Consider the following 24,986-nt stretch of genomic DNA (forward strand, 5'->3'; position numbering starts at 1 on the left):
ATTTATTTTCATCACTTTTGACAGATTGAATAACGTCCATAAACGACGGTATAAAAACTTCAGGAAGACCTTGCACCGACTTCAGGTCAGTCACTGGCTGCGTTGCAAGCAATTCGATCCATAACTTCATTGCTTACTTGCTACATCCATTGCGCGAGTAAGAGAGTGCGTCACGCAATGTCAGTACCGATGCTATTTATTTTAGTTCCTGTCTGTGGAGACAGGATATTAGGGCGGTACCCGCCTCGACCCTTTCTCGCTTGAGAGGAGCATCCGGGAATACGAGAAAGGGTCTGAGACGAGACTATTTGTTGATCAAGGCACGGAAGAAATTCTGAAGGTTGATCTTCAGCCTGGAAATCAACCTCAGGAGCTTCCTAACTAGTCGTGTGCGTTCATATGGTAGATGCCGAAGACACAATCTAAAAAGAACGAAAGATAAGACGTTGACGCTGAGAAAGCAGCACTGTCGTGTTAGCGTGAGAGCAAGCGTGAGAAGTAAGTACGAAGGAAATGCGTCTAAGGTCGTACATACGGCTGTAACAGCAAAACGAAATGTTTACCTAAACTTATCTTTCGGAATAGAAACCAGAAGCAATACGTATTACCTCACTTTTTGCTGCAATATGGTAAAAGTGAAGCTTTCTGCTCCCAAAGTTTTCACTGGTTGACTACTAAAACGGCATGCCGGTCTAATGCGGGGAACGCCGTTATCGTTAGAGGTGGTGTTGAATGCGAATCGCGCGATCCAACAGGTTTAGCTGACGAAGGAACAGATGACCCTCTTACAAACGAGGAATAAGCTAGCAGATTAGACGTTGCTATTTCAGTTGTAGTGTTTTCAGCTCGTTTGCCTTGTAACCTATGTTCATGCTTTACGTATGTTTTCCCACTGATACAAGTTTGCCAAAAACAAACAAGAGCACCTCGCTTTATCCGGCATGCCGATGTCCCTGGGGTACACCCTGGTAATCCTAACTTTAAACCGGCATGCAGCAAAAATTGAGGTAATACGGAATTTATTTCTTGACTCCGACGTTGTACAATTTTCCACTCTAGATATAGCTCTATTATAGTTGTGATGCCTTGAAAGCTTTGCTTATATCTTCGCAAGTAGCAGAGACATATTGATGATAAAAAATAAACGAAAAGCGAAGATCGATGGGATCATAAGGTGAATCTCTGCATATAACGGGCGCGCCTTCCGTGGTTTTATGCATCGTTACACGTAGGGCTGAATAGGGTTTCTCTACCGACGCTGGTGTCTAGGCTTTTGAAGTCCGTAGCTCTCAGAGAAACAGTACAAATAGCAGCCTTTGTTACGAGCACATCCGGGGAAAAACGGTAAAAGCAGCCACAGAAGCAAGATGCAAATCGCGCGTTTTTCATTGATCAAGAGCTTATTTTAGTTATCCGGAACATCCGATCGTTTTGTTGGCCTTCTGATGCTTTGTACAACTCGCGAGCAATCTACGTTTCATTTAAGGGTTCCAGGTACTGTTTGATGCATTGCTGCTTTTGGGTTTTGAAGTATTGGTCTGCCATGTAGTCACCGATTTTCGCCAATTTCAGGCACTCTGCCTCAGACCCTTGAAATGTTCGAAGATAGTCCAATGCAGATCCAATGCTTGCCATAGCCTCCTTGAACGATGGAGGAGGAGTAGTATCAATTATTTCGTCATCATCGTCGTCAGAGCTAGAGCTTTTATCGACTGATTGTCTTGTTTCTGGTAGAACTGTGTCCAAAATATCATCAATGGAGTGTCCCTCACTGCTAGGCCCCACAGCAACGCATTCGTCGACATCAACAAATTCAGCCTAGTCAATCCCTTGTGTGAGACCAGCTTCCTCCGCGTTTCTCCAAAGAGGAAAGAAATCTGGAAGACGTGGTTCTTCGGCTTCTTCACCCACGCTGCGAAATCCTGCGTGACAATAGCAATTGCGTATGACTTGCGCATCAACCGATTCCAACGCTATTTTTAGCCACTGTAAAACGTGAATAACGTTAACCGCGAACGGCGTTTCCATTTCGTAGCAGAGCAATCGCTTCTTAACCAACAATTGTCTATAGTGAAACTTCAAGTTCTTTATAATGCCTGCATCCATTGGCTGAATTATAGACGTTGTGTTTGGAGGGAGGAAGAATAATTTGACCTCTGACAAGGCTACCTATAGATGGCCGGAAAAATTGTCGAGGATCAACGCAATTTTTCTACTTAGGCCAAGCATTTTAGCGTTTAACTTTCTCAGCCACCGCTCAAATAACTGCTTCGTCATCCAAGCAATCTGGTTAGCATCGTAAGCTACGGGAATGTTGGCCACACCACGAAAGCAGTGCGGCTTCTTGCTTTTGCCAATAACAAATAAAGGCAATTTTTCACCCGTAGCGCTGGCGGCGACAAGAGCAGTTAGGCGTTCCTTCAAATGCTTTCCACCTCGGCACTTCTCACCTTTGAATGCGAGGGTTCTATCAGGCAAGAGTTTCCAAAATATTCCAGTTTCATTTGCATTGAAGATGTTCTCATCCGAGAATTTTTGTCGAATCAACTCCAGTTGATTTTGAACCCAGTCATCTGCAGGTTGTTGATCAGCTGATTGACTTTCGCCATGCATTTTCTTCGATACTATTTCATTCATCTTCTTCCAGCGATCCACCCAATTGAGATCAAGACAATTTTCGTCAAACGACTCATAAGCAGCAACATCTATCTTTTTCAGCTCTTCACCTATTGCGGTTGCCTTAGCTAGAATCTCCATGCCAATTATCGGATTTTCTGGATAACTGGTACTAATTCGACGAAACCACTCGAGCAGAGCAGCGTTGATCAGAGAATATTTCGATAACTGGAACTTTTAGCACCTAAGCCCGTTCCGCTGGCGACCGCTTCTTCTATTCGACGCCTATCTTTGATTATGCCCGCTAACGTACCGTGAGGTACGTCGAACTTCCTTTCCAACGCATTCCGTGTCACACCGGAATCGAGCTCGTTCAAAATTGCGTATTTTGCGGTAAATGACAGCCGTTTTCGTTTTCTGGAAGCCATGCTCGAGGCACGTGATTGGCGCATGCGTGACAAAATTGACGCTTGTCGGTAAAAACGAGGGAATAAGTACTCACTAGACACTTTAGACACGTCGGTATATGCGATTTGTCGCTAAATCCGCCGTCGCCAAATCCGAGGTAGTTTTAATTTTCTGGGAGGAAAAACGTTTCGGTCGTTATTACCGATGTGTCGCTAAATCCAATGTCGCTAAATGTGAGGTTGACTGTATTGCTAAATATTCCTCCATCGCTTTGGCGTTCGTAATTTCCAATCTCCACCTATATAAATCTATAGTCAACATCCACGACGGCCTTTAATACGATAGAATGAGTTCCTTTATAGTTGTAATACGAAGAACCAGCATGGGACGGGGCCTGTATTATGACGTGCTTTCCGTCGATGGCTCCCAGACAGCGTGGAAAATTCCAACGACTTTCAAATCGTCTGGCGATTCCTCTCCATTCCTCCTCGTTAGCTGGGAATTTTACGAACTCTGACTTGAGAGTCTCCCATAGCGCTGCGCACGTCTCCCCGACAATTCCGTTTACGGTAGATTTGCCCATATGGAGTTCAAATGCTAACGAGGTTTGCGAGTTGCTTGTAACCAAATAGCGCAATGTCAGGGCAAGACGTTCTTGAGGAGAATTTCAGGCCGACGTGCTGAAGACGTGCGGTAGGCTCTCGGATGGGCGATACGCGGCCCCACAATTTGGAGAAGACTTCCAAACGTTTTCGGAGTCATTCGTAAGTAAGAAAAAAGCCTTGCTTGTCAGACACGCAAAGCTGACGAACGAGGCAGTGATACGCACCGTGCGCACGTCAGCATTGATTTCGTGCTCGGACCCAGCATCGACGCCTATTTTTCAACTGGAGGAAATTATACCGTAAGTTTGTCGTCTTCGGCAGTTGTGTAAGCACGACGATTGGCTTTTTTCCCCACAATGTGCGAACGTTCAGCAAATCGAAAGCTTTGTCGAATATGCGAAAAAATTTGATTGTTTCCTCCGTGCCACTGAATCTGTAGTGTTCCAGGGCGTTTGCAACAGACTCGCTGAGCACCTGTACGAGGTATTGTCAGCGGTCAATGACAGAAAAATCATAGGGACTCCAGTTCCTTGTCTGAGCCGCGAGATCAACTCGCATACGTGAATAGGTAGTAAGTTGCACGTGTTCCATAGACAGAAGGCTTCGGAAGGAGTGTCAACCCATCTGAGACAAACGTCTTTTGGCACTCCTAGTACAGATCAGTTATATGCTTCCATGTTATCGATTGTCCGTTAAGCTACTGGAACCAGTGAGACATGATTGGCTGCAGTTCTGCATGCAGTGACTTACCGTCATGTGCCTGACTTTGCCATATGGGTATGAGTGGGATAGGCAATTTCTCGTCGTTTTCACGGAGTGTGGAACGTTGGAAAAAATATATGTAGCTGCCCTTGAAGCTGTACGGATAGCGCCTTGTAGCCGTCAAAAAAATTTCAAAATTTTTTTTGTTTGGTGACGCGCCGTCTGCTGTCATTCCAATGACATGCAGACCTACCATCTCGATCTGGCGAACCGCTTCCCAAATCAGTGACGAAAGTATTTCGGCAGTCACTCCGGAAGTGGCGAAGTGAGCGTACGGAAAGCAAAGAGATGTCGTAAGTCCGCGAACCATAACGACCAAGATGTAGGTGGCAACTTCTTGTACGCCTTTTCCGCCAGCCGCCAGCTTCTCCAAGGCCTGGAAACGGTCGTCAAATACTAGGACAACATGCTTCCGGACGTCGTCTAGGCCGCTCAGTTGCGCCTCTGCCGCAAGCAAGTCGTTTACCTCAAAATGGAAGCCCACTTTATTTTCAAAAAAGTGCGTGTAGTCCCTCAGTGTCCGCTCCGATGGGAGTGTAATGAAACCGGCCGTTCTCATAGCATGATACGCTCCTTAAGATCTCATCCGCAAATTCAGCGCCCACCGTATAAGCAGAGGGTGCCAGGGAATTCCTTCCCTTCAGTTTGGCCGATTTGAGCTGCTGGTCCCAGAAAACGGGTCGGAATGACCCTTCAGGAAAGCTTTCATCGACTGATGCGCCATTACTCTTGAAAATGTCAACAAAATCTTTGTGCTGGTCCGGAGGCACGTCCACCCCGTTCGTGTCGGTGAAGTGGACTATTTTTTGAGCCATACGTCGAATGCGCTGTAATGACACTTTCCTCTCGTTGGCTAGACGACGCAATTTCTGGCGCATTTATGGCGTGCGCTGAAGAAAATTGCCAACTAATTTACTTGACGATTGGTCAGCCCTCCTTGGACGCCACCCCATGAGCCTTAGAGCCGACCTGAAACACGTGCAAGATCTGCACCGTCCTTCGGCGTCGTTGACAAGTAGGGAGCAGGACGTACTTCTCACTGTTTGGCGGACATACCTCCCTTTATAAAGGAATGCACTGTGCGTTTCGAGAAACGCGATGACTGCCACGTTTGTTGCCAAACTTTGATTTCCTTGACAGGCATATCAGAACAAACTCGATATCATGATCGCCGGGACAAATGTGCCGCCTCTAGGCCTGCTATCATTTCATCAGCACTGGCGATTGTAACGTTAGCGAAAGGACCGACAGAACGATGATTGGGCACTTTGATCCCACAAACAAAAAGACTGTAGAGACCATTGTCGTCATTTGCTGAGCTTTGTGCAACTGCTGTGACTCGGTCATACCATTTTGCTAAAATAAACATGCAGCAGCAGTTGACGATAGTCACTCACTATTTTTTACATGCAGGGCAAATCCATTTTCCGACTGGAACTTTCCTTAGCTTAAGACACGAAATGTGATACCACTGTATCAAGCACGAGGTATTGTCGCAGCCAATCATTTCTCCGCCTTTATCTTCCTTGCAGATGCATAGTGCGGAGTTTTCCGAGGTCTCATTCTCACTTGGAAGGGCATCATCAGCACTTGCTGAAATTGACTGACTTTCTCTGGTAAACCATTTGGCCAACAGCTCTGGCAAAACAGCTATTTTAAATAATTTTGTAGATTTGTTAATGATATCTTCGATCAGACACGGATCACGGTCAATTCCGACGCTGACATACAGCAGAGGATTCCACACCCCTGTCCATCAGCATTTGCGTCTGTATCTGGTAATTGTACTCGTGCGTTGGCCTCAAAGAGAAGGCGTCGTTTTCGTCGATGGCTAAAAATTTTTGTTTTGGTGTGCTACTGCATTGAGCGAAATGTCTCTAGCCGAATAGGGACACTTGATCTCAACAACGCCTCTGCCGCAGCAGTCGCACTTAATCATTGCGTCAGGAAAAGAACCGAGGTGAGGATAATTTTCATTCAGTATCAATCCGCAATTGCTGACATTATCGTGATGTCGTTCTGCCCAAGATTTTCGACCAAGATGGCGCGTATGCTTTTAGTGGTAGATGGTTACCCGGTTTCGCCCGGGTGCTTTCTCCAAGTTTTTTTTCAAAACTGCTATCGTTTGTACACACGCAGGGGCGCAACTGTAGGCTCTAAATTAAAGACAACAATTTCGCTGATTCCAAACGATATCCCGAAAGTTGCATGTCCTCAGTACCTTGAACAATCAGCGCTGCAACTTGAAGAAGCTTTGAAGCGTCTTAGGAGTTTTACGGTAGGCGTTTTGACTCGGCGAATAACCCTTTTGTGAAATTGGACCACGTCTTCCGCTAGAGCGGTTTTAACTTAATCTTCCACTTAATTTTGAAGATACGAAATGTCTGTGCTGGCTTGCGGGACTGAAAAACTGTAACAAACCGGGTGAACAAGTGTCTGACCGGACTGTTGTTTTGGGAAAAGGGTTAGTGGGAAGGGTTAGCGGGTAGGGTTATGGTTAGCATATAAACCTCATTACTTTCTTATGTTCCTCAATTGACAAATATAATCTCAGTCATCCGCTCAGTGCTTGCATTAATCATTTCTGGATCCATCGCAAACGATATCGCGTCGACTTCCGCGTCTGATTTTCTTGAGCGGCACGACGATTGAGAAATCCGTCGTGGCCACCTATTACGCTCGATATAATTGGTCAAGGCCCTTTTGTGCTCAAAGCTCGACTTTACTGCTCGTCTGCAGTTTGCGTTTTTTCTCTCCCCGTCGTCAACTTTTCCGCATCTTTTTAACTTTTGTCAGGCAGTTTTTAATGTTGTAAACCGATCTTCAAAAATCCGGTTGTTCTCGTAACATACTGTACCGGTACCTTTCATTTCAAGCAGAAGTTTTTGTGCTGGTCCCTTTATGTTAATGAAAGGTAGAACAACTAGCAGAAGTGCCATCGTAACTTTACTCCCTCCTTCTGTATCTGTTTATGACAAATCTTGGCGAATTTTTGGTTTAGTCGTTTCTCATTGAAGATGACGTGAAAGCGGAAACGTATTTGGTGAAATTTAAAGTTATATCTGATCACGACACCCCTGATAACGACGTTATGGAATGATACTTTAATTAATATAGCAATAAATGCCTTTCGGCTTGAAATTAATGTATGCGACTTGGAGAGAGAACACCAATTTGACAACAGTAATAGGCGGCCGGACAGTGGTGTCTTCAATTTTAACGACGTTAAGAAGCTGCTTCTTGACGTAAGCATCGCGCACCCTCAAGCGTCAACCGTCTTGCCGCAGAGTGCAAAGAATGCCGGCCAAGCAGCATCCCAGCGAGATAACTATAAGATCAAGAAGTTTCGGGAAGAGGCAAACAAGTTAGGCTACCTCTTTGAGCCGCTCGTGATGGAAGTCTTTGTTCGCTGGAGTCCGAATGCGCTACGCATCCTCCAGCAAGTAGCAGAACGCCCATCGATCGACTTTTTTAATGACAAAAATAGTTTTCTCGCGTACTGGCGACGTTATATGGCGGTTTGTCTCCAGCGCGAGAATGCTCGTATTCTTCTTCGTAAAGTTAAGTGTATTGTTCTCCATTCCTCTGTTTGTGTATCTGTTAGCTCTGTTGACACCTCAGTCAGGTGCTAAATTAAACAGGGATTGACCTGTTTTTTTTGTCTGTTTGTGTGTGTTTCTTTTTGTTTCCTTTTTTTCTTGTGTTTAGTGTTTCTTGGATATTAAAGCGCGGAGTTTTATACGCTTCGTAGCCCAAGGCAGCCACCGCAAAAGCAATGGCCACTCGTTCCAAAAAGTGTCGGGCGAGCCACGACGTCATCAGCCACCCCACCGGTACCCTCCTGGAAGAGAGACGGCCTCTAATACCGTAGTCTCCCGGCGCGGTGGTACCAAAAGATTGATCGATCCGTACTCGGGGAGGGCCTGTTCAAACTAGCATTGAGCCACTCTTGCTTGGCTCAATGTCTGTTTATCAAAAGCACGGGGTGCTTGATGTCATTTTGAGGAAGGGCGGGACGCAGACCCAAACGCCCTCATGCTCTAATTAAATACCCATTAAGTCTGCTAATCACAAACTCGCTCATAATTGAACGCCCTTTTGACAACACGCGAACGAGACTCATAGAAATGTCTCTGCGATCAATTGCTCGGAACAATAAATTGTCCGCAATGATATTTTTGGCGGCTCGACGGTATCTCCACCGTTGCTGACATCAATACAGCGATGCCAGTTAGCGTCAGATTTTGTAAATAACAAATCCGTGCTTCGTATTTCATTTCCGTTGTGTCTCTTACAAAATTTTTCACGATACCAGGCAGCATTATGACGACGTCTAGAATTGATATTTCCTGATGTCTTTAGCAAATTCTTTAATATTTCCAGCTTAGGAGAAAACTGGTAAACCAGAAAAAGAGCAAGCTCTAAACCATGCAGAAAATACAGTATAAGTTTATATAATGGCAACCTTTATAAGTTATATTTATATATATGATTTGTTTAAAAAGTGCCCGTTTTAATTCAAGTTTTCTCTCTAAGCTGCACCTATAGTACGTATAAGCTTTTGCGTCTAAAATCCATGCTCGTGAATACGAACTTGTCATTTTAAAAAAAGAATATACTGGGCAGCCTAACAGCAGTAATCTTTTCGATTTTAGCGCGCGCAAGAGAGTGAGAATCTCTTGAAATCGTCTGCTTGGACATAGCCCGTATAATCAAACACAGGAATACACGTCTAACCAGCTATGATAGCGACGTCTGTGCTGTTTAAACTGCTAGTGTTGCTCACTTTGATGCCGTTTTGCGCTAGTTCCTAAGAGCGATTGCGTAATGAGACCCTTTTATTGAGAGGCCATCATGCCCTTACGGAGCGTCGTTGTGCTTCAGACCAAGTTATTGAATTCTTTGGCTATTTTCTGTGCCCCAAGACTAGAACGCACAGAATGAAGCGTTTGTATGTCGTTGGGAAAGTGCCAGGAAGCCAAAACTTGGTTTCTTGACAGCGGGGCCCCTTTTTATGCTCCCTTATTGACATATGCACTCGAACATTTTGTTATATGGACTGTCTAGTGTATGACAACCATTATGCAATTAAAAGGTACATTTTGCCGTTGCTTTGGTAAAGCACCAGTCAAAACCGATTTTTTTACGCGTTCTTTACTAAAGTAAACCAATACTTTACTAGTAAATTACGATAGTGCTGCCATAAGTGAGTCTAATTTTTGTTGATCTAGGCACTGGGGAAATTCTGAAGGTATTACTGCAGCCTGGAAATCGAACTGAGCGTCCCTATCAGGAAGGAGACATTCTTAAATTCACAGTCGACCTCAGCAGTTTCACAACTGCTAAAGATGACAAAAGCTTAGAAGTGGCTAAGCCTGCCCAAAGTCCGGATCTCAATCCAATTGAACATCTGTGGTACATCATGAAGCAACGGAAAAGTGTGGTTACTGTTGAAGAATTGACCTATTTAGAAATCTTCACACATCGTTCAAGTGTGTTATTAAAGTTTGGAGAGTATATCGAACGGGAGTTTGAAATCTCTACCAGGTAAAGGCAGTATCTTTCGACTTCGAAACAAAAAGGCTATCTAGACATTAGACAAATTCCGACAAGACATTCAAACCAATTAATTAACGACGCGCACTCGTGGGAGGTTTGCCTCTAATACTCACGAGAGGCGTTAGACAATGGCTACCAAAAGAAACCAATACCAACGAGGTGGCCAAAGGGAGTGCGAGTATATTAAGCAGGCGGCCAAAAGTTCGAATTTTACGTTTCACAGCAAACATGAGAATGCTTCGTTACGTAGACCGCGAGTCCGGTTCATGCGCGAGTTACTGCGTATGTTGCACATGCGCCAGTAAACTAAGCAAATTAATTTAGGATCTAAAGTCTATATATAGTCGGTCTATTATCATATTATACAAGATAATGATGGCTTGGATAGCCATCATGAGGAGCCTCCTACCGCTGTTACCGTTTTAAATCAATAAATAAAACACGTGCCTAAACTTTTTATTGATACGTCACGTATAGATGTCTATTGTCATAGCGCGCAAAAATGTCCTCACCTGCAAAAGCGACCGAAGGAACGGGCGGCGCTGGGCGCGGCCGCGGGGGCGGCGAAGACGACAACGTCAACCGCGGTCGCGGCCGTGATCCCGTGATTTAGTGATCCCGCCATGGCGATTCCTTCGCCCAAGCGGCGGAGCTGTAGAAATTCTGGCCTCCGTCATCGACGACATTCAGGGCGGTGGCCAGCGTCGCCAGCAAAAGCTAATGATGCAAAAGGAGTAAGAGAAGGAAGAGAAGACTAAGGAGGAAAAGAAGCATAAGGAGGAAAAGAAGCATAAGGAGGAAGAGGAAGACGTACAAAAGTAGGAAAAGGAAAAGAAAAAAAAGAGGAAGGAAGAGAAAAAAAGAGAAAGAAGAGAAGATAGTGGAGGTACGCGTGAAACGGAAGAAGGAAGAGGAAAAGAAAGGAAATGAAGAAGAAACGGGTGGAAGAAAAGATAGAAGAAGGAGAGAAGGAGGAGGAGGAGAAGATGGACGAAGTGGGACTTTTACATGGGAAGGACTAATTATGTGTATGTTATTAGCAAGTATATCTATATATATGTTGCTCATTTGTATTTTAATTTTTATGTCTGTAATAATATATCTTGAATAATATGCTGTAATCGGCTCACGTGGCTCACTTTGCTAATCTTTTCCCGTAGAAGGTAGCTTGCTGTTAACATGTCTTAAGCATTTATTAATTGATTTTTAGACTGATTGATTGATTGATTGATTTTTTGACTGAATGATTAATTGTTTTATTTTTTGACTGTAAAAAGCATGTCTCATATTACTACCTATTTTATATATTTTCCTAACCTTGATTTGCACTTCTAAAAAAGCTTTCGATCATCTTTTTGTCTGACTTTCTTCCTCCGCGAAGGTTATTTGATCGCTTTTGTATGCTTCGCAAACGAAAACTGACTTTATGATGGCTCCAAATCAATAAAACGGAGGTGTCAGCGTGAGAATTTGCCATTCATTAGGAGGCGGAACAAATTTTCTTCCGTCCTTTTTTGTTTTCAGCCGACTGTGCGTTTCCATCTGTCTCTTCAAATGCGCCGGAGTTCCTGCATACCGCTGCTTTTTTGTTTCCACGATTGTAAAAAGAGCAGCGTCAAACACAACCACCTGAATCATTTGTCCGGGCCAAAGTTGCAAAACCATTTGAGAAACTTAAGGAAAAGAGTTGCTTTTTCTTCTAGAAGCTTCGTTTTACTGCTCTTTTTGTGAAAGTACGACATGCACTTTCATAAAATTAAAGTAAAAAGGCGAGTAAAAATTCCAAACCTAACGTGGAGAGCAGGAATAGCAACCTGCACATAAAAGTAAATTCTAGTTAACTTCTTTTCCGCGCCATTTTACGTGATCCACATCTATGTTGAGAAAAGGAGGTGATATAACGTTGTTGAACCTTTTAGCGTCTTTGATTTTAGGTCCGGCGGCACAAAACCGTGTGTCGTCTTCGCGCAACGGTCTGAGAGACCAACTGTCGCTCCTTAGAGCGCTGCATTCCTTCCTTAGGGCTGTAATACCATGCAAAGACATGGCCGACGTCCTTAATTTACATTCTTTGCTAAATTGCCAAGTAAAAGTTTTACTAAGTTGTTTCTAGCCGACGCTTTAAATAATCCGTACAAGAGAGAAAGAAATTCATATTCTCCGAAACCCGACCCGACCAACCCTTTGCTGACTCAGCTCTCAGAGCCCGATTCTTTTTGCGCAGGTCATCAATTTGCTTCTGGGCAGCGGCTAGCTGTGACTTCGTTGCTGTCAGCTCGTCGACTGCTGCAAAAATTGAAAAGAGATCTTCAATTTTTGCAGCAGTCGAAGAGCCACTTGCCAGATGACCAGTTACAGTGTAACGTTCTACCGTCGCGACGAGATTGAACCAGTGCAGAGTCTTATCTGCTCTTCCAATTGTGACGTACTTTCTTTTGATCGTAAAATCGAGATTGTCACCGGTAATCTGATACGTGTATTTCCCTGAATCATATTCTCTTGTGCACGCAGAAGTCGCGTCGATCTCGTCCATGCTGGTTATGTCGTTACCGCCGCTGCCGTCACGTGAATTGTCGCTTTCGCCAACGCCGCTGTCATCTTCGTCGTCGTGGTCGTCGTCAGCAAATAAATCGCTGGCTTGAAGACAATCCGAAAACCGGCTCTTCGCATGATATGCTTTTGATAGCCGGAGAGGCCAGTCCAAGTTTGCAGTCATCTGTAGGAGCTTTCGCCGTACGCTATTTGGCGACATTGACACTCTTAGTCGGTTTAGGCGAATTGTCGTAGGTTTTTTTATTCCAGATTTCCACAACAGGATACCGATTACGTATTGGACGGCAGACATTCGATTGTGGCAAAATAGCAGCAGCCATGCAGAGAGGCTCTTTGGAGTAGGCCACGTCGTCATGGCCTTCAGCCGCAACGAGAAGTCGATGGAACATTAGCGTCTTTTCAGCTCGTTCGTCGTTAATTTCGTTAAAGAAAAACGTCTTTAAGTCGTTGCATGACGTAAGCTTCAAATTGAATTTTTTGTCACACTGTTTCTTAATTGATTTTGATAAGGAAATGGCAAATTCTTGTGTGAGCTGGACCGATTGCTGCAGCCAACAAACGCACACAAGTGCACCATTTCGGCGAGAAAGTAACAAAGAGTTTTCCGGATGTCCACTGGCACTTGAACTAATTATCTAGGCTTCGCCTACTGAAAACCCTCTCTATGTAACTCCGTTATTTGGCTTTGGGCACCTGATGCAACTTCTCATGCCTTTGTAGAGTTATCAGTGTAAAATTGTTTGCAAATGTGCTCAGGCTCTTTTTCGCCGACAGCCGCCTGTCCTACTTCATTAGCAAGGTGCAAGGAATAACGTCACACTCCGAGCATCGTGTGGCTAATATTAGAACGACATCTGACCGGCTATAAAACTGATCGTGGCCGTTGGCAAGACGTCGTTTACATTGAAAGGAAAAAAAGCATTGTCAAATTCGATATTTCCACCTGTTGTCGATATCGTTTTAGCGCATATTTGTCGTAAAAGGCCGTCAAAATTGCAAGGGTAGAGACAAAGTCAATCCACGAAAATGATAAGCGGTACGTAATTTTCTGACGTTACTCTCCTCGCATAGCTTTGCATCTGTCTAAGAGAGAAGTTGATTGAAGTCGCTCAAAGAAAGGGGAAAGAAAAAATTGTTGGAGAGAAATTCGAACCGTTTGCACCTGCAAGCTAGCTATCGCACTTGCCAATAGAATAAAACAATTTCATACTTTTCTGTCTAAGGAGAATACAATGTGGCAGCTGTAGTCAGCCATCATGATCGGATCCTCTATAGGCATCTTAATTCGAGTGAGAAGAGCTAAACATAGAAAGATCAAACATTTTCACAATGAATGCTACATTATAAAAGACCTCAATGATGGAAAATCAAAACTGCTTTGCTGGCATATCTGGACAGTAGGAATGGGCATGTGAAAAGTCGCTCCGTTCGTGAAAAGGGCGAACAATGATATGACGCGAATTCTGATTGCGAGTACTGTACGGGAGCAGCACTAGCAAATTTACGAGGCCGTGCTTTCTACCGTTCGTGCAAAAATGCTAAAATGCGGACAGTCCACCATCTATCTGAGGTCTTTAAGTTTTGCCTAATTGCAAATAATTATACGATAAGTATTATTACACGGTTATTTACAGTGCCAATCGCCAATAACTTTCAAAGTCTACAAGAAGCTATATCGTTTTAAATTTCGCGAGAAAGCCTCTCGAATGCATCGCCAGATTCAGGAAAGCTTAAACTATCTTTGGGGTCGGTCCAAGAATCATAAAACGTTGTTAGTTCTTATGCCAATAAAAAGGAGCTTTTTGATCACGTGCATTGACGCCAAAAAAGGAAAAGTCATGGCAACGCCAAAACGCGGTATCCGTTAAAAAAATAGTTAGAAGCGGTTTTTTTGATCTCGACAATTCTTTGATTTTGTCCTGTTTCTTTCACTAGGCCAGTACGTTCTGACATACAGAAACTTAGGCGCAGTTGAAGCTTAAAAACTCAGATACGCAGATTTTGAAGATGTTTCTTTGTCGCTAACGCGCGCGCATCTTCTCCTCGCATTCTCTTGCCTTTTCTCGCTTTATTTGTCGTTATTGCTGTAAAATGGGCAGAAAATCTAAATCCAAACGTGCTGGCTTCCGTGAAACTCAGTTCCAGACGATCGTCGCGTCTCGAAGTACAACGAGGGAAGAACCGGAAGCGTCTACATCATCCGGAATAGCGTTGACAAAGTTTCGGAGCATTCCGCGGAGGGACAGTCGGGGAAAAAGCTCAGCAACGCGGATGGTTTCGGTGTACAATCTGACTAAGATTAACCATTACGTCGGTCCCGCCCGGCGTACACACTCCAAACTGATATGGTGACATTCCGAAGGAATCTTGTTCTCCAGAACCGACACTGCTGCTTTAGCGACGAGACGCCAAAAAATATTTCCAACTGCTATCGGCCCGACATCCGAAATACTCTTCTTGAGTGCGATCAGCCTTGTACCAGCCAAAAGCGGGGCGACGGCAGCAGGGACTTCTCACTCTTGAAAAGGCCGTAATCAATATAGAGCAGCGAGATTTTGCACCGGGAATTACGTACGTTGCGTTATCTCGAGTGCGTAATTTAGATGACTGCCTAATTCAAAGCTTTGACTTTGAGCGTATTGCTCATTTAAACAAGTCAAAAGTTATAAACTACGTTCAAGAGAAAATCGACGCTTGGCGAAACTAGCCAAACAGTCTATATCTTTTCAGCAAACGTCACATTTGTTTACGATTTTTTCACCAAGTCAGAAGAAGAGCAGAAGCAGCTGCCAGAGCTGTTGGATAGTGATGATACCACAGACGCTTCTGACTTGGATGAAAACACTAGCCCTATTACATTCAAAGGAAACAAACGTACCGGTAGTGATAAACAAAGTAATATTGCCAACGGCAGTTTAAAACCGCCAACTAGAGTACACATGCAGGGTACTGCGTCGCCTCCTCTGCCTCCTGTTCGAAAACCTTCTCGAAAGAGCAGAAAAATATTCAAAACGCAGTACAGGAACCCACGTCTTTGATGCCTCTTTTTCACAAACAAGGCCTGGAAGAGACCGACATGGTAGAATTCAATCGGATCCCTACCCAGTTTGCTGTCTTGGAAAGTGACGCGTACAATACGTATTGCAACACAGCAATTTAGGTGTCTTGAACCACAGATGTAACTATTTGTAACGATATGCGTGGATGTATTGGTGAACCCTCCTTGAGCCACTTCGGCTGACGAAGAGGACGTCCGTACGAGCTGACTTTCACTGGAGTCGAGGCAGGTGTTGGATTGGTTGACTCACTAGACGAACGTTGAGTCGAGACTGGCGACGACGGTTGGGACGACGGTTGAGACGACGGTTGAGTTGTCGGCGGTGATTCTGATCGCTGACTTTCCGGCTGCTGCGGTTCCGGTTTCTGAGATTCCGGTTGCGTGTTCGGGTGCTGTGGCATTATCGATTTTGCTTGAGCGGCCTGTGACTGCACTACCGGCGGAGTTAGCTCGAGTTGCTTCTCCATTTCATCACTCGGGTTTTCTTCCGACGTGAGACGCAGCTGACGACGGTTTCGACGGTAGACGTAATCTCCACAGCTAACTCTGAATGAACGATTGCTGAGCTTCTTTAGGCATCGAGCTGTGGAGTTGGACTATAGTAGTAAGGACCCTACGGTAGGGATGCATGTTACGTCACACGATAGTATATAAGGAGAGGGACTTTCCTTAGAGAGGTCTTCCACCTGTAGACGAATAAAGAGGGCACACCCCCAACCGCTACAGAGCAGGCCATTACATGGTGTCAGGAGTACGATGGCGGAATTCCATCTAAAGACCCCGAACAAATTCGACTTCAAACGTACGGAATCGTGGCCGGACTGGATCGAGCGGTTTGATCGCTACCGGGAGGCGTCCGGTCTCAGCGCAAAAGGCGGTCCCCAACAAGTCGCAACGCTCGTCTACACAATGGGAGGCGACGCGGAAAAGATCCTGAAGTCGTTCTCACTCACAGCAGACGAAAAGAAGGATTACGACACCGTGAGAGAAAAATTCGACGGACATTTCGTGCTAAGAAGGAACGTCATCTACGAAACCTGCGTCTTTCGCATGCGACAGCAGCGCGCGGACGAACCAGCAGAAGAATTTTTCACGGCGCTTTACTCTCTATCGGAGTACTGCGGTTTCGGTGATCGGCGGGAAAAAGAGATCATGTATCAACTAATTATCGGTACGCGCCACGCCCGTCTATCGAAGAAAATGCAGCTCGAAGACGGAATGAAGGCCGATGCACACTAGCGACGTAACGTAACGTAACGTAACGTAATGTGACGTCACAATTACGCAACGTAACGCAACGTAACGCAACGTAAGGGGCATTCACACTTGCTAATTGAACAATTGACAATGGGGCGTGTGAATCGCAGGCGGCGTTTGCTTTTGCTTCTTCTCCTACGCCGAAGGCAGCGTCGCGAGCGTCAAAAAAGGGAGTGGGTACGAAAAATTAATCAATCAAGGGAAGAAAAGGGAGAGTATCATAGCCTTATCAGCGAAATGCGAATATCGGACAATGAAAGTTTTTACAAATATTTTCGGATGACGCCTTCTCGATTTGATCATCTTTTAAGTTTAATTGGGCCATCTATTTCAAAACCATCAACAACATTTCGAAAGTCTATCTCTGCGGGGGAAAGGCTAGCTATTACTTTACGCTATTTAGTAACAGGGGATTCTATGCAAACTATCGCCTTTAGCTATCGCGTCGGACATTCTACCGTCTGTAAAATTATTTCTATTACTTGCGCAGCTCTTTGGGATATTCTACGGCCTCTATATATTCGCACGCCAAAAAGCGCTACTGACTGGAAAGAAATTAGTTACGAATATGAATCACTATGGAACTTTCCTCGTTGTATTGGCAGCATCGACGGCAAGCATATTGTTATTCAAGCTCCCAAAGGAGGAGGGTCGATGTATTTTAACTATAAACATACTCACAGTATAGTACTCCTTGCGACTTGCGACGCCAAATATTGCTTTACCTTACTCAACATAGGCGATTATGGAAGCCACAGCGACGGTGGTGTGCTGCGCAATTCGGCTTTTGGCAAGGCATTAGAGCGCGGCCAACTTCAGCTTCCGCCTCCTGAGCCAATAGCCGGAAGCGGGTCGGAGACACCTATGCCCTACGTTTTCATTGGCGACGCCGCATTTCCCCTACGACAAAATATTCTTCGTCCTTATCCTAGCGCGCATTTAACAGAAGCGCAAAAAATATTTAACTACAGATTGTCACGCGCACGACGAGTTATCGAGAACGCATTTTGAATAATGGCTTCAAGGTTTCGCATTTTTAGAAGAGTGATTATAGTTGATCCAGAAAAAGTCACAAAAATTACTCAGGCAACATGCGTGCTTCATAATTACCTTATAATATCAGAACAGAAATCATCTCAGCAAGATCATCTTTACTGCCCATCCAATTACGTTGATCAAGAAGATGATTCAGGACATTTTATACCTGGACAGTGGCGAGAAGAAGATAGGTCCTCTGCTCTAGCAGACAATATTCGGCTTGCAGGCAATCGAGCGTCTTCTTCAGCTATAACTGTTCGTGAACAATTTTGCACCTATTTTTTTGTTTTGCTGTTGTCTGGGGCATGGCGTTTCTGCTTTTGTGGCCCTGGCTGACTTGTTCGTGTCTGCTGTTGTGTGTTACAAGTGCTGGATCGAGGGAGAAAAAGAGTACGCTATGGCGGAATTGTTCTTCGGCATCATTTCAGCGGTGTTATCATCCTTGATGCAGTCACAGTAGACCTACTAGCTGTTCGCGTACGAGAACCTTTCAACCAAGGTGCGGTTGACTTGCTATAGCTAGAGGCTGCGAGTGTTTTGCAGCTGCACCACCTCCTTCTTTCTGCCGCGGGTCTATACAGTCAGTAGTAGGAATGACTATTTTGTGTTCATGAGTGCGTACAGAAGGTTTTCCTGTTCATGCGGGAAAAGAAAATGAGATGCGTAGTTTCGCTTTCTTCGAGCGAAGGGGTTCGGCCTTTACCTATGCATGCACGTTGTGCATGCTTTCTCATCTAATTAATTAATAAAGGGACTTGGAAGCAATTAGAATATCAGACGACGTGGCAGGGAAATTTTCTTTTCCAATCCGAACTTTCCCTATAAAAGGAAGAACGTTGCTACGAGAACCAGTATCCAGAAAAACCGCGTCCCCCGTTATGAGCGCCCGCCTTGCCTTTCTTAGCGCAGTCCTCCTCGCCGTCACTGGTGTTATTGAGCACTACATCGCTGGCGACATCGATTCGAGACTGGCGCGCAAAGAGTACCTATCTGATCTGAAGTCTGTTCTCGAAGCAGGAGCTAAATGGGCCTTCGGTGGAGCGGTTGCCCACGCATGCATGTGTGCGGGAATGTGCCTTTGCTGCTGTTGTGAAAAACACGAAGATGCGAAAGCCGCTTCTGCTTTCGACTTTGGTCAACTTTGTTGTGCAAAGCATTTGGTCTGAAGGCTGAGACATACCGTTTTTAACGTTTGTCCTTGCGATTTGTTAATTGACATCGCAAACGACAGCTTTACTGCAGCCTCTTGAAGGGAATGGTGCAATCGGAGGGAATTAGAGAAATGCGAGGAATAAAAACGCTATCGCCTGCGTACTGCCCTGTGCAAATTTTGGCCTCTACAACATTGGGGCACAATCGCACGACAGTCAACTTTGTTCCGTTGCAGAGTTTCGGAGCATCGATGTTGCGCAAGAGCATTATTGGCGCGCCCATTTTGAGTGCCAAAGTGTATGAAGGAAGTCCGGAAGGATTAAGTGAATTTAGAATTACGGTTGGATAGTTCACGGCTTCGTCGGGTTCAAGAGTCGTATCAACGGAAAGATAAACTTTTGTTTTCAGGTAAGAGCTGAAGCATGGCGTCGTTTATTTGGTTGACAGGGTTCAAACCTTTTGAAGCTTGTCGTATCTAGGATGTCCGTTTGGCAGTTCGCTTGCCGGATCACAAACACGAAAAAACTTTGCCAAAATCTACGGAATATATTGTATTGAAAAATTGTCTGTTCCAAGAAAATTTACCTCGTAAGTGTCATCACATCTGACAAATTGCAACTAAGTATTGTAATAGCCCTTTGCCAATGTAGTCTTGAATGCGAAGAAATCGCATGTACCCCATTAGAATAATCAAGCCAAAAATGCCTTCATAAAATAATTGCTGATAAATAACCTTTGATATCTGACCTCATTACCTCAACGATGACTGGACTCCATGATCGACTTTGTCCTGGAACATATTTTTCCGCCGCATTGAGATTGGTATTGACAACTATCATTTGGCAAAACTCTTTAGTAATTAAAAAAAGTAACTAATAATCAATATTTCATAAAATTGTTGTCAAAAAGGATTACTTTATGGCGCCAATTTGGCCGCCTAAAATCCTTTGGACCCGATCTTGAGAAAAATTCTTCTCTTTCGACGTCTTCCAAGTCTTCTGTCCACTCGTCGCTATCGTCAAAGTCTTCCTGCTGAAATTGGCGTGTTGTCCCTCGCCCTCGACGTCTGCGTGTTTAATGCCTGGAATTAATTTTTTCGAAAGACTGTTGCTTCCTCTTGCTTTGCAACAAGCAGAAACTGTGTTGCGTGGTTTTTCAAATATAGTGCTAAGCACACGGTAGACGTTTTCAAGACGTTGCCACCACATTAGAAAAAGCGTTGTTAGGGAGTGGTCATAAACACCAATATGTCTTTGTCTTCTTGCTCGTCGAGCGTACCTTATTGAACCGCGCTGGATTTTTGTGAGTCTGTGTGTCTTTTGTGACACTCCGTATAGCGACGTCACCTGAAAACCGTTTTTGGACAGCTCATGCGGGCCGCTAGCGAAATTAGGCACCAAAATTACAAACAGATTTTCTCAGTTTGTCTCAAAAATCCTGACAATAAGTTTCCGCAGACTTCAGGTTCCACTGTAACGCGATTCGGAAGGAGAGGAAGCACCCAGCATCAGCAAACAAAAGAGAACAGCCTACCTAGCCGCCTCGAGGCAACTTCCAAAACCACCGACTGAGCGATAGTGGGACCGCGCCGGCTATCTTCTGTCTAAGTCCATCGGTTAGACCTCCGGGGTTGCATTGACTATGCACCGAACGCGGACGCGGACGCTTGCATGGAAAAGGCTGCCGATGACCCGACGTGTGACGTGAATGAAGTCGCCGCGGGAAGACTGTCGCGTGCTTGGCTGAGGGTTTGCATATACAATGACTGCTGCTGCTGAGACACGACAATAAAGCACGACTGTGCCGCTCGCAGGTCTCAGGCCGAATGACTTCTGTTCCGCAATGCGCGCGGGCGCAGCCGCGCGCGCGCGCCAAAATCTCCCACTCCGTCACGGATATCAACCGACACCATGAAGTCGTTCGTTTGGACGACTTTACTGTCATGTAACTGCTTCTTTTCTGCCTAACTGTCCTCTCACATTATTTCTTAAGCTGTTCTCTTTCTACATTCTTATCGATGCGATGGAGCGACAATCAGTCCATTTGAAAGTATAAAGGGCTTTGATGGCGAGACACACGCAGTTAATTGCAGCTTTCCAGATGCTTCCGGAGCAGCGAGTATTTGCCACAACCAACACCTAAGCGCAGCCGTTTTTGTTTCGTCTGGACGCGTCACGTCGATCTCTGTTCCTCTCTTCAAAGGAACAGCCGTAGGACTTGGGCTGTAGACCGTTCAAGGTGTTCAAATTATGTCGTTCTGATCGGCGGCGGGCGGCGGCGGCGAAAGACGGCGATTACCGTGACAGCGACAGACGGGAAACATCCGGCTAGGAAAACGACGGTGGACCTCGTAATTTCCGTCGTAGACGTCAGCGATCACAGCTGAGCGTTTGCGCGTTCAAAGTATAGCGACAGGGTGCTGGAGAACGTAACTCAAAAGCGTCGTGCACGTCTCGACGTTGGATAAAGAGTCAGGTTAAAATGGCGACTTTTTCTACACGCTGAGTCCGTCCAGACTTCAATTTGATGTTCGATCCGACGGCTAGATCGTCGCCACGTGTAAAAAAAGAGACTATCGTTTCGAGTATAGTTACGGAAGCAGAATACAGTACGAGGGTCGCCTCTTCGAATCAACATCTTACGCCATGCTATTCTGTATTGGAATGTGAGAATGTTATTACCACGAATCCAAAATCACGCGAGTGTTAGCAATGTTGAAATGCTGTTGCATGACGGCAATTGATGTCACCTGCGAGAAGTACGTTTTCAACACATGGAACCAGAGGGAAAATGAAGCGAACGCTCACAGGGTACATCACTGAGGTTGTCAAATTAGCGAGCACCTGCGACTTCAAAGAAAAGAGCGACGCACGTGTATAAGAGAAATTCGTTTAGGGAATGTTAGGGTTGTTCCTTTTAAAGCATTCGACATTTTCTGATCGCATTCATACATTTGTTTGTAGTGTATGACAAATGGCAACGACACTACTTTGAATACGTACAGCGGAATTCTCAAAAGTTTTTAAGTTTTTACCTATGTTGCGTCAACGCCTGCTTCGTTTTCGATTCTTTGAGAAAGAGGCTGCACATCTTTTGGCCATCTTCAGTAAAAAATCCCACAGTAGAACCTGCGCACTGCTATACTAAACACAATAAAAACTAAGAATTTTACTAATCGCGGAAGTAATTTATTGTATCTGCATTTGCCATCTTCAATTTAACAAAATTAGCAACCTTTATTTCTTGTTTTTTGCCTCGCACCTTGCTGAAGTCGTTAATCAAGCTTCAAACGCAGATTAGGCATTCTTTCTTTGCTGCTACGTCAGGAACGTTTCATAATGTTGTTTGAATCCAATACCGTATTACCTCGCTTAGAAGCACATGCGCTTCTACGCGAAAAACGGCCGTAACGACTTTTACTTTTTTTCTTCTACTTATAAGCGCATGTGCCTGTAAGTGAATTTTTTATTTTTGAAGATATCGTATGCTTTTACATTGATATGCATATTGTATAGTATTTTTATCGACGGTCTTTTCCAGTCTAGTGGTAATTTTCTTCATTTTCATCTGCACTGCTAACTTCGTCATCTTTTTCCTCCGTTTCTTTGTCTTCCTCATCAGTTCCTTCAACGTCCGTTCCTTCATCATCCGTTGTCGTCTCCCTCTCTTCTTCACCGGAACTTTCTTCGGCGTCAGACGTGCCGCCTAACACAAGAATTTTTCGTTTACTCATTCTTGACGAGTACCGTCCACACCAATCGAAAGAGAGCCGGCAGATCATAATCAAAGAATGCAATTTCGATGTAATCTTAATTCCAGGAGGCTGTACTTCATTTGTTCAGCCAATGGATCGTAGCCTCAATAAGCCTTTCAAAGGACATATTCGAGACTCGTGGAGCTCCTGGATGAAAAGCAGTGAAGGTGAATAGACTTCACATGGCAACTTAAAACAGCCTTCTAGGCAAAACGTCATTGATTGGGGCAAGCTTATCCTCTTCGACGTCGGCTGCATCGGCAGCATTCCTCTTTGCTTGTACGCTCGCTTTTACTCCGCGACTTTCCACGTCGTCTCTGTCTTGCTCATCTATGCTTTTTACGCTGTCAAGCTCACCCAACGACTCTTACCTACCGTATTAACTCACTTTTTGCTGCATGCCGGTAAAAGTGAAGTTTTCTGCTCCCAAAGTTTTCACTGGTTGACTACTAAAACGGCATGCCGGTATAATGCGGGGAATGCCGTTATCGGTAGAGGTGGTGTTGAATGCGAATCGCGCGATCCAACAGGTTTAGCTGACGACGAAAAAACAGATGACCTTCTTACCGACGAGGAATAAGCTAGCAGATTAGACGTTGCTATTTCAGTTGTAGTGTTTTCAGCTCGTTTGCCTTGTATACTACCGGTAACCCTAACCTATGTTCATGCTTTACGTATGTTTTCCCACTGATACAAGTTTGCCAAAAACAAACAAAAGCACATCGCTTTATCCGGCATGCCGATGTCCCCGAGGTACAACGGCACCCTGGTAATCCTCACTTTAAACCGGCATGCAGCAAAAAGTGAGGTAATACGGTACCTACGTCGACGTCGTCGGCATCCCCATCTTCCTGTTTCGCCGCTCCGAATTCGCCGCGCGTCATCGTGCAGCTGACCAGCGTCCCTCCGCCGGCGACGTTCAAAGGACGCGGGGCTGATACGATCGTGGACCCCTTGCAACCGTGGCGCAAAGCGTGAGACGCGTACACGCTCGGTACGCGTCTTTCAGACGATTTTTTCATGGAACTACAGTCCATCGTGCGTCGCTGCCTGAACGGCCCGATAAACAATTCACTACTTCGCAGCTTTTGTGTTGTCAGTGTAGTCTTCATTTATTTGTGGTTTTGTTGATGAAGGGGGGATGTGACGGTGTTGCGCGAACCCTAGCTGATTGGGTGTGAAGATCGTTTTCTTCTCACGTTACACACGGCAGTCTGTAAGACCCTACGCGGGCAAAGGTGGTTTGTCTGCCAGTGAAGAATACTGTGATATAACTTACTAATTGTAATGTTCCTCCAGTTGGTCAATTGGCTTGCCATGACCTGGCTTGCCAATAGTGTTCACAGTTCTGAAAAACGTGTGAAATTTTGCACTTTGTTTTGGCCAATCATCAGTGAGATTTATGCATAGATGGATATGAAAACGAACCTGATTACCGTATGAGAGAACTTTCGGGGTGTCTGTCATATTTCTGCAAGTTCAGCACTTTCTGAGAAAGCCTTCGGACCAATAGAAACCATTGCAGATACTCCAGTTCGTTTATTACCTTTGTATAGGGTTGTATACTCTGGTAAATGTAATAAGAGAGCAGCTACATGGTTTGGCTTGCTGTTGGCCCTTACAGCAGCGGCTTAAATAGGATATTTTTTTCTGTGAATAACCTTTAGAACATTTGAAGTAGAACGGCTGGTAGATATTTGTGTGAGTGATACAGTCGAAGCCGGTTAATGTCAACCGAAATGCATCAGCGAAATAGTTGACATTAACCGAAAGTTGACATAAGACGAATAAGACTTTTAAGCGGATTTAGCAATTTACTAGTAACTGACATCAACTTTTAATTTTTTTCCAATTCAGAAGGAAAGAAATCTGTCAAAAGAGAAAGCCAACCGTCACTTGGAGTGAAATCTTTACCCATTTTGGCCGCTAATGACAGAACAAGACCCGAGACGTTCGCTCCTTGAAGAACTTTCTGCTCTAGCCATAAGGCAAGAGCCTCTTGAACGTCGGGTTCCTTCCCATCTCGTTGTCGTTTCTGAGAGGGTCTGCAGCCTCTGCCAGTTGTGTACATTGCTAGTAGATCCTCTCTTCTTTTCATGATCTTGGACACTGTCGATTTGCTGACACTGAATTGCTGAGCAACAGCGACCTGTATTTAGAATCTTGGTAATGCTCGTCTCATTTAGCTACCCAACGCGTGATCGTAGCCAGCGAGGATCAACAG

The 24,986-nt window shown here is 44.8% G+C and overlaps 1 pseudogene; it reads right to left on the reverse strand.

Annotated features, from left to right (window-relative positions):
- Positions 1–1,470: 1,470 nt before the first annotated feature.
- On the reverse strand, positions 1,471–2,106 carry LOC136188194 (major centromere autoantigen B-like; annotated as a pseudogene).
- Positions 2,107–24,986: the final 22,880 nt, after the last annotated feature.

Source organism: Oscarella lobularis, chromosome 6 (genome assembly GCF_947507565.1).
Source record: "Oscarella lobularis chromosome 6, ooOscLobu1.1, whole genome shotgun sequence".
NCBI classification, from domain to species: Eukaryota; Metazoa; Porifera; class Homoscleromorpha; order Homosclerophorida; family Oscarellidae; genus Oscarella; species Oscarella lobularis.